This window comes from Pezoporus occidentalis, unplaced genomic scaffold (assembly GCF_034315485.1).
Source record: "Pezoporus occidentalis ecotype Australia unplaced genomic scaffold, CSIRO_AGI_Poc_V1 ctg217, whole genome shotgun sequence".
Classification (NCBI taxonomy): domain Eukaryota; kingdom Metazoa; phylum Chordata; class Aves; order Psittaciformes; family Psittacidae; genus Pezoporus; species Pezoporus occidentalis.
The window spans coordinates 831114-844955 of record NW_026914040.1 but is presented as its reverse complement, the minus strand read 5'-3'; positions in this window follow the sequence as shown (position 1 = coordinate 844955).

Genomic DNA, 13842 nt, shown 5'->3' with positions numbered 1-13842 from the left:
CTAAAAAGTGATGGCTGGGACTCTGCAGCCATCAAAGCTGCTTAAACCACATCCCCTCTGCTCCTCCCTCGACGCTGGGCTCTATTGCCCATAAAGCAAGCAAACTGCTGGGCGTTGCTCCTTTGCAGCTCATTTCTGCAGCCCACAATAAGCTCTGCAATCCCCCCTTTGTGGATGGCAAAATGCTAATCTAACCAAATTGCATGGCCCTGCTCTGTCACCACTGCAGGCTAAAAATCAAAGCTGGTTTGACATAAACGGCATCAACCGGCACCATTATAACCTCCACACTACAGAGACCAGCTGTAAAGCCTGTGTCAGAAGGAATATCTCTCCACGTATTATCAGCTGATTTAAATACTAATGAGCCAATAACCACATTTGAGCAGAATAATGGGCATGATAATAGAAGCCATAAAATACAGAGGTACCTGCTATGTTCTCAGAAATGTTTCCAGGCTCCTTTTCACCCAGGTATTAACCCTGTTAGTAGTTCTTGCAGGAAGAAGGAGGGAAAAGGATGCCCAGCAGTGCTCAGATGCAGCTGTAGAAAGGAGTTTAAGGGCACTGCATCTGGAAGGAACTATGGACAGGTTTATTCTGCACTGTGGGCAGATGTGAGAAGTCTCCTGGGTCTGGGTCTCACTCCATTTGTGGGTGATGGCAGATATTTAAAGCAAGTCCAAAGGAGGCCACGAGGATGATCAGGGACTGGAGCACCTCCTGTATGGAGACAGGCTGAGCAAGTTGGGGCTGTTCAGCCTGGAGAAGAGAAGGCTGCGTGGAGACCTCAGAGCAGCTTCCAGTGTCTGAAGGGGCTATAGGGATGGTGGGGAGGGACTCTTCATTAGGGACTGCAGTGATAGGACAAGGAGTGATGGGTTCAAGCTAAAATAGGGGAAGCCCAGGTTAGATGTGAGGAAGAAATTCTTCCCTGTGAGGGTGCTGAGGCACTGGAATGGGTTGCCCAGGGAGGTTGTGAATGCTCCATCCCTGGCAGTGTTCAAGGCCAGGTTGGACAGAGCCATGGTTTAGTGTGAGGTGTCCCTGCTCATGGCAGGGGGTTGGAACTGGATGATCTTAAGGTCCTTTCCAACCCAAACCATTCTATGATTCTTTGATGTCCATGCTGGAGGTTTGTGCCCTGACTTGTAGGGGACACTTGACTTCTCAATGTCAGTGTAGACATCTAGAAGGTGTTCTCAGGGAAGATGATGCATTGGAGAAGGACTGAGAGGCTGGGAGTGACTGCATGAAGTTCTACGGCAAGGCCTTGGTTTTCATGTCTTGAAGCAGACACTTGGACGTTGGCCCAAATCTCTCCCATCAGGTCTTGAAGGATTTGACTATGCTCAAGTGCCTAAAATCTGGAGGCTTTAATAGTCTCCTCCAGAATCCAATGGAACTTGTTCATGTTTATGAGCCTTTGGATCTGCCCATGGCACAGCATCAGCTCTCAGCGCTACCTAGTGTTGATGAACACTTATCTGTCTTCAGACAGCTACTTTTTAATCTTGAATCACTATTATTATTATTACTATTACTATTGCCATTATTACTATTAATGCTATTATCACTATTTTAATTTTCCTTCTCAGACTTATGTAACCTGGCTGCAAGCAGGGGATTGGAAATGAGAAAATCCACTCCTGGGTTACATCAGAGAGCCAGTACGGCAAGAGAATAGGAAATGAAGAGCAGCAATAAAATGAGTTATTAAATAAACCCCCGTTCCTATCCCTGAGTTCCTTGGTCAATTAGTAAGACTATAAGTTATTACAAAGGAAGAAGAGAATTAAAAAGTGAAACCAAGTGAGGAATCGGAATTAATTAGAGGGGAAAATAAGCAATGATAAATAAGTGAGAAAAGAGGAAAAGTTGATCAGGAGGTGGCAAGAGAGATGTTTGCTTCTTCAGCCTTGCCACGGTGTCAAAGGGACATGGGATATTCAGGGACATTCGGGAGGGTAAAAGGGACTGTGTAAAGGAGAAACCAGTTTTGAGCTATGGGCAGCTCACTGGAATATCTGCCCCATCACTAAGTAAATCTCTGATGATTCGTTCCTCAGGATCCTGCTAAATTATCAGAGCTTCCAAGGAGCCTTGGACTCACCATTTACCTACAGAACAGCCCCAAATCCTCAACCAAGCCTTGTCTGTGTCAGAGGAGGTGCCGAGGAAAGAAAAGGACTGATTTCCCCAAGGTTTCCCAGCAAAGGAATGACAAAGGGAGCTTGGAATAGGTCCTAGGATTAGATCTGCTGCATTTATTTCTGGCTCTGAAGTACAGGAGCTGTTCAGGCTTTTAATTCATCTGAGAAAAGCTGGATCATGGTTATGCCAAGCCTGTGATGTGGAGGAAGAGACACATATTGTCCTTGCTGAGCAGGCACCGACAGTGCTACAAGGACTTAGGATCAGGGCAGGGGGTTTGGTTTAATACCACAGCTGTCAGGTCTACCCAGGTTCTGCTCCATGGCGATCCAGCACCCTCCTGTTGATGGAGCATCTAAAGCCTCATGGACCTATATCTACAGCAGGATCAAGAACTAAATGCTTCCAAAGAGTGAGCATTTAGAGTCCTCTGGCCCCAGAGATGCTCCCTGACAGCAGGAGATGAAGCACACTGCAAGCATGGGAAGGGGCCAGGGAAGGGCTCCAGCTTTCTGTCAGTCACTCTCACACCATATTTTGGTGACAAAAGCTTTAAGAACAAATGACTCATTTGACAGGAGCTGTGACATTCACCCTGTGGTGAAGGTCAGTTCTGAACTTGTGGTGCAGCATCGTGTATGGCCGGGTAATGTAGGACCACGAGCAGCCTGTGGGAGTGAAGGGTGATATTATGTGTGATGTGGAAGAAGCCAAATGATGCCTCCAACAGCCTGTGCATGTTATGGATTGAGTGTAGATCAGGTGATGTCCAACCAAACCGGTGAAGAGAGGAATTCTCCCCTTGCTGCATCCACAGAAATCTGGACAGACTGGATACCAGGATGATGGAAATCTGCATCCCTTAAAATAGAATTAGCCAGTGACACTGCATGAGAGTCTTTGCACAGACAACTTGTCATCTTGTGAGTGTTGGTGAGGTGGTTTCACAGAGGAGCAGCCCTGCCAGGGTGGGTTTCCTACACTCCCAGCCAGCCTCATCCAAGGGTGGGAGGAAGGATGTGCAAGATGCGCTTGCACTGGATTCAAACCTAGAGTGATGTTATTAAGACCAGCAGCACTAGTCCAAATGATGCTCATTGAATGAGATTTGAGAACAACTTTTGGACCTACCCTTGCGAAAGGCAGAGGAAGCAGGGAACTTCAGCTGAAAGGGCCTGACAAGCTCTTGCCTCCTTAAAGCCTTTCTTGTAGAGGTTTCACACCCACCAGACTGGCAAAAGACCTCACTTACTCCCCACCAGGCATGCTGCCGCTCGGATACCCTGCTTTTGAGGTTTAACCTGCAGCAGAAAGCATCTCTGTGGCCAGGTATGGTTTTCAGCTGCACAAACCTTGTAATTGGAAGGTCTCAGACTGACACCCAACCCAGCTTGCAGTGGTCCTGAAACTGCCCAGGGGACAATGGGTCAGTTCCTATGTCTCTGTGAAGAAACACTTCCTGACATGGATAAGGGCTTCATGATGGCTTAATGCACCTAAAGGCACAAAAGTTCTCCTGTGTGAAAAGCCTGATGTATGGGAAGAGAACACAACTGATTGAGCCATGGGGTCTGGGCCTGGTTGTGTCCTAAAGGGTTCCCAGCAATACAGTAAGGAAAAGGAGGCATCATCCCATCACCCTCCCAACCACCATGTACACGTGGTCCATCTAGCACCAATGGTGTCAGAAGTGGTTTTGCCAACCTCCACTCTCCTGTGAGGGTGCTGGTGGATCCAGCTTTAGCAGTGGAGAGAGGCAGAAAAGGCTGTTCTCCTTTTCTAGAGCAAGTGAACTGGGTGAAGTCATCATTGAACTGGGTGCAAGTCATCATTGAACTGGGTGCAAGTCATCATTGAACTGGGTGCAAGTCATCATTGAACTGGGTGCAAGTCATCTTGAGCTGGGTGCAAGTCATCTTGAGCTGGGTGCAAGTCATCATTGAACTGGGTGCAAGTCATCTTGAGCTGGGTGCAAGTCATCATTGAACTGGGTGCAAGTCATCTTGAGCTGGGTGCAAGTCATCGTTGAACTGGGTGCAAGTCATCATTGAGCTGGGTGCAAGTCATCTTGAGCTGGGTGCAAGTCATCATTGAACTGGGTGCAAGTCATCTTGAGCTGGGTGCAAGTAATCATTGAACTGGGTGCAAGTCATCATTGAACTGGGTGCAAGTCATCATTGAACTGGGTGCAAGTCATCTTGAGCTGGGTGCAAGTCATCTTGAGCTGGGTGCAAGTCATCATTGAACTGGGTGCAAGTCATCATTGAACTGGGTGCAAGTCATCATTGAACTGGGTGCAAGTCATCATTGAACTGGGTGCAAGTCATCTTGAGCTGGGTGCAAGTAATCATTGAACTGGGTGCAAGTCATCATTGAACTGGGTGCAAGTCATCATTGAACTGGGTGCAAGTCATCATTGAACTGGGTGCAAGTCATCATTGAACTGGGTGCAAGTCATCATTGAACTGGGTGCAAGTCATCATTGAACTGGGTGCAAGTCATCTTGAGCTGGGTGCAAGTCATCACCTTGCTTCCATCAGTGATGTGCTCTGGAGGCTTTTCTGGGGCTTGGAAACCTCTTCTGTCATTCCTGGCTGGCACTGGGGTGCCCTGGGGACAGGAGTGGCAGGGAGGGGTAGGAGACAGGCAGCAGGGTCTGGGGAGCAGATAAGGGTCTGTTTCCATCACACTGAGCAGCAAAGCATAGGCCACACGTTTTCAAAGCATTTCCCCCTTTGTACTGGTGCAAACCAGCTTCCTGCTTCCCAGGACAAGCACTCTGTGAATCCCTATCCACGTGGGAAGGATCGCTGTTGCTATCATTTTATTGCATTTTTGACAATATGAACGTTCTCTAATCAGAGATACCTGCCCTGTTATCAGTGAAAGCTTCCCAAGACCACGCAGGCCAGGCTGGATACTCACTATGACAAAAATCTCAGGTTGAACTGTTCCAATGGCAATGAATGCAGCCACTGGAAACAGGAGCATGGAAGAATGACTTCCAGGAAAGGTTTACTGCTGTTAACAGCTGGACTGACCCACACTTGGTCTGTGGGACAGCAGAGATGACCCATACATGACATAGGTTGATGCTGAACCTGGAGTGGGGTACACACATACAAATCAGAGCATCACCAGGGCTGAGATACCTCTGCCTGAGAGCAGCAATGAATTAGCTGTATTTTATTTCACCAGACCTAGAAACCATGCCCAGGAATCTTATTTGCCCCTGCGGTTGCTTCTGTGCCCAGTGCCTGGATGGAGGAGAAGGTGCATTATGATTACAGCAGATAACTTCACGCCTCGCCAAAGAGATGAGCTGTTATCAGTGATTTCCGGGAGCAGAGAGTGTCTTGGGCCCCATGGATTGTGCTTATCACAGAATAACATGTTGTTACACTATAATTCACCATGGGAACTTTCTCTTTAAGCTGGTTTAAGTACAGAACTGGTAAGTTGATAGAAGGAGCCCAGCTCGCTTATGGTGACCTTTAAAAGGAATATGACAGGGTTTCAGTGTCAAAGTTGTTTTGGCTGGACATGGGCCACAGGCATGCGGTTGCTATCGATTTCAAACCTGATTGCTGAGGTCCTGGGGAGAGCTGGTGGGTAAAGAAAGCTTTAGCACGTTTCCCATCTTGTCCACTTGGCACCCATTGAGCTGATCTTGGACACGAAAGTCCCAGCCCTGCAGTCTGCACCATCATCTTGTGGGGTTCTTTACCTTGCAGGCTCTGCAGCCTGCAGTATCTTGCCTGCAGGGATGGCAGGGCTACTGCAAGGTGGAAAAGGAGCAGGGCTGTGTCCATCTGGGTGTGCAGAATTAGTGCCACACAGTGTGGAGCAGCCATCAACAGCCACAGAAGCCATAGCCCAGATCTGGGACCTTCCTGCAAGCCCAGTCTCAGCAGTGACCATACTTCCACGTGTATTGACCTCCCCTGCTCTAGGGTGAATGTCAGCAGGGGAGTTACACCAGAAACCAACCCATGGAACACCCAAAGATTGCCATGGGAATGAGATGTGTTGGTTGCTTTCGCTGGGCAACTACACAAGAGATTGACCTGGGGCTTCCCAGAGCTTTGTGGTCTCCATGAGCTGTTCTCATCCATGTTAGCCGGTGCCTTTCAGTGCAGATCTCTGGGAGTCATGGCTAGTGCAGATCTTAGATGTTCCCCGAGGACCCCAGCAAGCTGCACATAGCTCTCTTGTTCACTGGTGGAAGTTGGAGGCCCTGTTCTGGATGCTTTGCTTTCCATCTGGATGCAGGGCTCGTGGAAGCCATAGGAGCAGCTTAGCTGGGGAGCTCAACAGGTCACAGATGTTGAAGAGGCATCTCCCCGTGAGCATCCATCTACCTGCAAAACCAGCTGGGCTGCAGGAGAGTGGCTGGGCAGGGACTTGATCCATGGGATTGAGAGCCCATGGATGGAAAGAACTCTGCAGCCTCCCACTGGGAAAGTGTTTTGCCAGTACTGGAGCAGTGCAGAGGGAGCAAAGGCTGGAGGCAGAGGAGCAACCCTATCTAACCAGCCCTCCATCCCTGCCCATCCAGTGCTGTCAGGCCATCAAGGGGTGATGGAAACACATCCCCAAAGCCCGTCACCTCTGCAAAGCTGAGCCCAAGGGTGTGCTTGCTCTCAGTCCCTGCATGCTGACTACAGATGAGAGACTTTTATACCGATGCCAGACTCCAAGTTGCTGATTTCCACATCAGAACTTGAATATTTCCGCTTGCTAATGGAGATATACACATAAAAACCAGACAAGCTCCCCTGGAGACCCCCATCATTTTAAACCTAGGCTGGGCAAACCTAACTAGAAAACACAGTGGGGGACAAACCTTTGCTAGCAGTGAGGTAGATGAGCTGCGCTAATAAGATCTTTTCCCATCTCTAATTTCTATGAATCTAACTGCTCATGCAGAAAGCAGACACTGAGAGATTTGGAAAGGTATTTGTGTGGGTAATTGACATTATTTCCTCTGCTAGGCACGATGCCCGACATCCAGTGTTAATATAAACATTTTCTCAAATGATAGCTTGTGCATTTTGTGGCCATAAAGCAGCATTTGTATTTACAGCCAAAAAGCATCACACAAACACGCATACATTTGATAGAATTTTTAGCTCCCTGGAAAAAAAAAAGAAGCCTATCTATTCAAGCTGACCAGAAATGCTGGCTCATTCTGGCTGGTCTTAGCAAAACATTGTGGTTAAAAGCATAAAACAAAGAGTTTGGGATTTATTTTGATGTTCTGGAGGATGTGAAATGGGTTTTGATGGCCAAAGGCAGCACAAGAATGCTTCCTTCTCAGAGGTTTGAAGTGATCTTTCAAAATCGACCTGTCTTAGCCTTTAGTTTTAGAAAAAGCAGGAACAAGGAAGCAAAGGCTTTATTCCAGGTTTGATTCAGCCCACAATTGAATGTCTTTTTGGGGGGGGTTGCGTATTTTGTTTGTGGGTAAATTGTTTTTAAAAGCTTGAGCTAACCCACTGCTTTCCTCCCGTGTCTTCCATAGGGAACTACAGTTGGAATCTGATTGTGGGGAAGGAAATGCCTTGAGGTTTGTCTTCCCCCCTTCTCCACTGCCCACCCTTCCCTGCTGTATTCCTACACCCCAGATGCACTGGCAGAGCATTTAGGGCCCTGTGCTCTACACCAGATGTATAAGATGATTTTCCATGTATATACAAATCAGTATTGAAAAAGGAAAAGGTAAGAATAGGTTGTTTCAATCATGTTTTGTTACCTTGCAGTATAACCTGGTCCTATGCAGTGGGTTAATGACAGCGCCCCTTTGCCCAAATCACACTAATACCACTTACCCTGTTTGCAGCTTCCTCAGGTGGTTGTTGAGGGTATGTGGTCCATGGAGGGATGATGGATTAGGGACCCTTGCCTTCCCTTTCCTGCTGTTTCCTTACAGATGCTTCCCCTCTCCTGCTCTTGTCCTTATCGGTCTCCAAGGCAATGCGCTGAGCCAGATCTTTACTTGGCAGTTCAACATGAGGCCCCTTGCAGAATACATTTGTAGGGTGGTGCAGAGCAGGATGGAGTAGCTAGGGCAGCAAAGCAAAGAAGTAGACCAGCTCTGCTGTTAACAAACAGGCATGTGGAACCTTTCCTGATGCCCTGATGCTGCCAAACCCATGCCTACCCCAAGAGCTGGCTGTATGAGAACACTGGATGACATGAACTCTATAAATCCCTTTTGTGAAATGCCTCTAACCTTGTGTCTGTGGGGTGAGAAATCACCAGGGTGAGGGCCCTGGGCTCATCCCTGAGAGGGATGGAGCAAACACAACAGAAAAGGAAAACCAGGTGGAAGTAGTATGGGAGTGACTGCAATATAATCTCCACCCTCTGGCTTGGACTTCCAACCTCACTAGTCCAAGGGGAAGAACACCTCTGGAAAGAAGGAAGGACCTGAGATACACCAGCTCTGTAGTTAAGATGTGCAATCCCCTCCTCTGACTTCAAATTCCCACCCTGGTGCAGGCCAATATCCTGTTGATGGATTCATGTGACTTCATCTTCAAGATACCACAATATAATGACTGATTGCCATCTGGTCAATCTCAAACCAAAGAGCTGTGACCAAGGCAGAGTAAGCAATAACCCACCGCAGGCAAGAACGGAGCTCTTCTAACAGGTAGTGAGCTGGCACCCTAAAGGACATTTCCACAGCTCAGTTGCTGCCTTGGAAGAGGAAGAGTAGGGCCTGTGAGTAGAGAAAACCAGGTAGAACTGAGTGAAATGGCACTGGAGAGCATTTGCACGCTGTGACAGTAGCCAGCTGTGAGTATGGGAAGAGGCAGCCCTGGCAGATCAGTGTTGGGAGCCAAGATGAGTTGCCCAGTCAGAAGTGGAGCACACCCAGCATCAGGAAGACCTCTCATCAGCTAACACAAACCCAGCTTCATGCCATTTGCTATGGCTAGGATGCCGCATAGTTCTTGTGGTCCTTTCATGCTGTAAAATCTTCATGGCTGAAATAATCCTTCCTGGGTTGGCCAAAAGAGAGGTTGAAGGCTGGCATGAAAGCATCCTTTTCTCTACAGTAAGAGCGAGACATTTAGAGCTGCTCAGTAGATCTCTCTGTTTCATAGCTGAACATCATGAATTGGAAGGAGGGAGCTTGGCACCAGCATCCTGTGCCACCTCCAGTGGCAGCTTGCTTTAAAAAGGTTGATGTTGCCAGGGCAGGAATAGAAGCATTCATACTTTTCCATCCCAGCACCTGCAGTGCAGGGACTACCAGGTACCTTTACAGAAGGCAAAGTATAGATCAGCTTCCTCATTTAGAAAACGTCTGGGTTTTTAAGTAAAAAACCTCAACCTTTGAAAACCAAACCAGAGGACTTATTTTTAAGGTAGGGAACTCTTCAAGGTTAATTTCTTAGCCACTGATGGAGTCGAGCCTCTGAACCCTGGGGAAAAAGCTCTGCTGATAAAAGAGTGCTCAAATGCTTCTCTTTCCCAGTTCTGCATCTAACAAACGTATGGCAGCAAAAGATGGGGAGATCTAGCCAAGACCATGGCACATACATCCAGACAGGCTTCTGTAACCTTTCTGATAGGTGCAGTTTGGCTGTGGAAGATACTGGAGTTGGTTTTAAGCGGCATCAATGGGAGGTACAAAATGCACCGAGTCAAGTCCCTAGTCCCAGAATGGGAACAGGAATGACACACAGTCATGAGCATCCATCCTCGCTGGCAAAGCACATGTGAAGGGTGATGAACAAGCAGAAATCCAGGTGGCAAGGGAAAAAGGGAAGGGAAAAAATCACCGTCACAAGGTGAAACTCAGACTCCCCCAGTGAAATGCAGTGGTGAATATATTAAGTGTAGAAAACCTCATTGTGCTTCCAGAGGGACCTCTGTGGGCTGATGGCTCCATTCGGGGACCATCAGGTATGTATGAAATCACTGTTTTTGCCTGGGAAGGTTGCAGGTGAAGTCTGGATTTCATTATCTCCCTGCCCTCTAGCCTCGGAAACAAAGTCATGAGACAGCCTTTGGAGACAAGTTAATATAGATTGGAACCATGCAGCAAGTCTCCAGGCAGCTGAATGCAGAAGGTAACTCTTGTCAAGCTGTCTGCTCACCTAAATAACCCTCCGAAGAGGGTGTGAGAGTCAAGTCCAACTGCTCATTAAGACTTTGTAACTGCAGACCTCTATGGGGAAGAGAAGTCAGTCCTCACGTGAGCAACGCTAGCCAAGCCATCTGCATGGGGGTTACCTCCCTCTTCAGTCATGGCTTGATACTTACTTCAGAGTGTCATTTGGGAAGTGCTGCCTGCTATGGGGTCTATAACTCCTGCATCACTGGGCAGGAATCCAAGAAGCTGACATGTCTGATTATTACTATTAATTTTAATTCTTATTCTTACTACTACCATTGAACTATGTTGGTGATTTCCTTTGAAATTCAAACCCAAGCCAGCCGAACCACAAAAGCCCATCTGTGCTGGGATTCCCATTGGCCAAGCTTTGGTTCAAACCACAGGGAGACCACAAGCCCTTTTGGAGATCTTCCATGGAAGTAGGAAGAAAGAGACTGTTCACTAATGGGGTGGTGCCCAGAGAGAGAACTAATGTGATCACTTGTGAAATGAGGGAAGAGCTGAGATTTGAACCAAGGCCTTTTAAATCAGCTTGTGATTATGAAAGCACCTTTTACTTATTATGTGATGGGTGTAGCTGTCCTAAGGTGTCCATCCAGGTACTGGAACAACCAAGCTCCTTGGAGAAGAAAGGGATTTTCAGCATCACGTCAAATCATTGCTCTTGTCACAGTTCTCTTCCATTAGAATAGAGATAAGACAGCAATGAAACAACACCACTAAACTTGTTAACACTCCTTCCTTGCTTATTCCTCCCACCAAACATTTCCTATCAGCATTCAACAGGCTAATCTTCTCCTTTTGTTACTGAAACAAAAACACTTGCTCATTTTGTGTCATCTCCAAATACTGCAACAATAGAAGAATGCAGCCATTAATTACGGAAATTACAGTTACAAGAGAAAATTATAGTCATTAAACCTGAGGTGAAACTCATTTGTACTTCCCTCAACTTCTCCCTTTTAGATGTTTATGGAGTCACCAACTTAATGCCTCCGGTAAAGACCCCAGGATGAAGCAAACTAAAAAGTCTGAGAGATGTGAGTGGTGTGTTGTCACTTCCAAGAGCACTTCTGCTTTACTGGTGCAGACGCTCCTTTTCTTTCTTTGAGCTGTGCTGCAATATGGGGATACATGGGAAAAGTGGCTTGGTCTTCCTTGTAACCCTATTTGCACAACCGTGCCCCTGCTTGACATGATGGAAGGTGTGTCTTCAATGGCCTTCATCCAAGCAGCATCACCTCTGGTGATGCCTTCACATGGTTGATGTCCCCACAGAGGGAGAGTCAGTGGTGACAAGCAGTCACTTGATGATGTTCTGATTGCTTTGGAAACTGTTGAGCTTTCTGTTTGCTTCCACTCACCTTTCTGCTCTCTGGTGCTCTACTACACCTACCCTGATGATCCTGCTCCTGTGTCCTCCTGCTTCAGCCAGCCAGACTGACTTTGTCATGTGTCTCATTTGAAGATCCAGTCAGTGTGCAACAGCATGATAGAAGAGAATATAACATAGAAGAGAACAATATAGAAGAAATATAACATCCTGTAGGGCATTGGAAAGATATCTGTTAAATCTCCCTGCTAGGAGGTGAGATTTGAATTTAGGTCAAAGCCTAGATGAATTGGGAACATTATTTTTGCTATGAGTTCCAACAACCTGGAATTATACAAAGGGGTCATAGATCTGCAAGGTCAGTGGTTGTGGTGCAACTGAGGGTCAGAAAATGCAGCACAATGTATTTACATTTCCTGAGAGTTTCTTGACAACATGAGTTGAGGCTACTCTTCAGAGAAGGGCTTGTGGAAGAGTGAAGACCTGTTGCCAGGTTTTCCTCCCTCACATCCATCAGAACCACTTGTAAGTGTTCCCCTCCACCTCCTCAATGTGATCCTACAGCTCCGGAAAGGTCAGGATTGAACTCTTTTGTACTGTCTGTCCATGAAAATTTGGGATGTGACCATGAAGCAGGGAAGCACAGCACTGCTAGAAATACCGTGGAGAAATATCAAAGCCTGTTGGAATGAACACAAAAGCTGCTGCAGATGTAGTTCAGCTCTGCAGCAGGTCTGATGTGCATAAACTCTCATGCTGACGGTATCTAAGAGTTTTGGGAAGGACAAATGTTTTCCAGCCACTGGAACAATGAAGGTGCTTTCATGGCAATCTCTGTGCCTGCCTTCCAGAAGTGGCAGTGGTTGAACAAGATGGTCAAGGGGGAATTTGAGAGAAGACAAAATAGACATTACAGGATCTATAGACCCTTGTTTTGGTCTTTTTGTCCTTTCTCCTGTGAACAAGGTACCTCCAAGGGCAGCTGTATCCAACCTCAGAACTGTTTGTTCCATGAGAGCTGTAATGGCACTAATCCAAACGGGAAGCTGAACATGCACACCAGCACCCAATCAACAGCACTGTGGAACGCATGCTGATGTGCTAAATTCGGTTACCATCATCTGACTTTGCTGATATCAGTGATGGTTAGTGGGAGTTAAGAGGAATCTGATTCATTGGTCTTATGCTGGGTGCTTTATACACATAGATATAAACTGTATTTGTCATTTTCCACAGACTTCAGCCATAGGCAATGCTTGAGAAAAAGAAGAGCATGGCTGGTTCATGCTATCAAGATAAAGGTTAAACACCCAATTATTATGTTTGGTAGCAAGGTTATGGGCCAGCACAATAAATGACTTCGTTAATATCTGCCTGTAAACTCAATTCCACTCCAACCCACAGACTTGGCCTTTCTCTGTACGCTGTTGCTCAGCAGTAACATTTAAGGTGTGCTTCAGCAGCCATTTATTCAAAGCACCTTCCTTAGACTTAGGTTTAACCCTAAATTTTCATTCTTATTTCATCACAGCAATCACTGAGTGCAGATAAAAAAAGCAAGATTTTATGATTCCCTGCAAGGCTTTATGGCCAGTGACAAGCACCTCCTTCATCTCTGAATTTAGGTGACTTCTTTATGCTGTTGCCTTGCTGTCAACTATTTCACATCTGTGAGATGCCTTTTGATGAGTAAAGATGCACCTGAAATTCCAGGGCTTGTAAGCATTTTGTTTCTGGATGAAGCTGCATGAACAAAGGACAACCAACACATCACACAACCCGGTGCCTTGCAGTGGTTTGGCTTGTTTGGACCTTCCCCCTTAGAGTGATTAACAAATGCTCTCATAATAGGGGAAATACAGATTCAGACTCAAAGTCAGTTTGTCCCATTTCTTTTCCCCCTTCTTTTCCTCTCTTATCATCCCATCCTCTTTCTTAGCTGACTTTCTTCCAGCTGCCTGTCATCAAATATTGTTCTAAGAGATGTGCCCAAGGTTTTACTTTTGGTTGGAGTTTTTTGTCACCAGCCCTGGAATGAGCATGTGGTTGTCTAGTTCACAGGCTCCTTTTCAAACAGACAGCTAATTATTTGTGAGCAGCCACAAAAGTTAACTCTAAATATGTGAATTGGGAAAGAATAAAATACTCCTTAACCATTAGGCATTTACTATGGGAATTGCGTGTCATTAGATGCACGAAAGACTTGCCCAATGTTCATTCT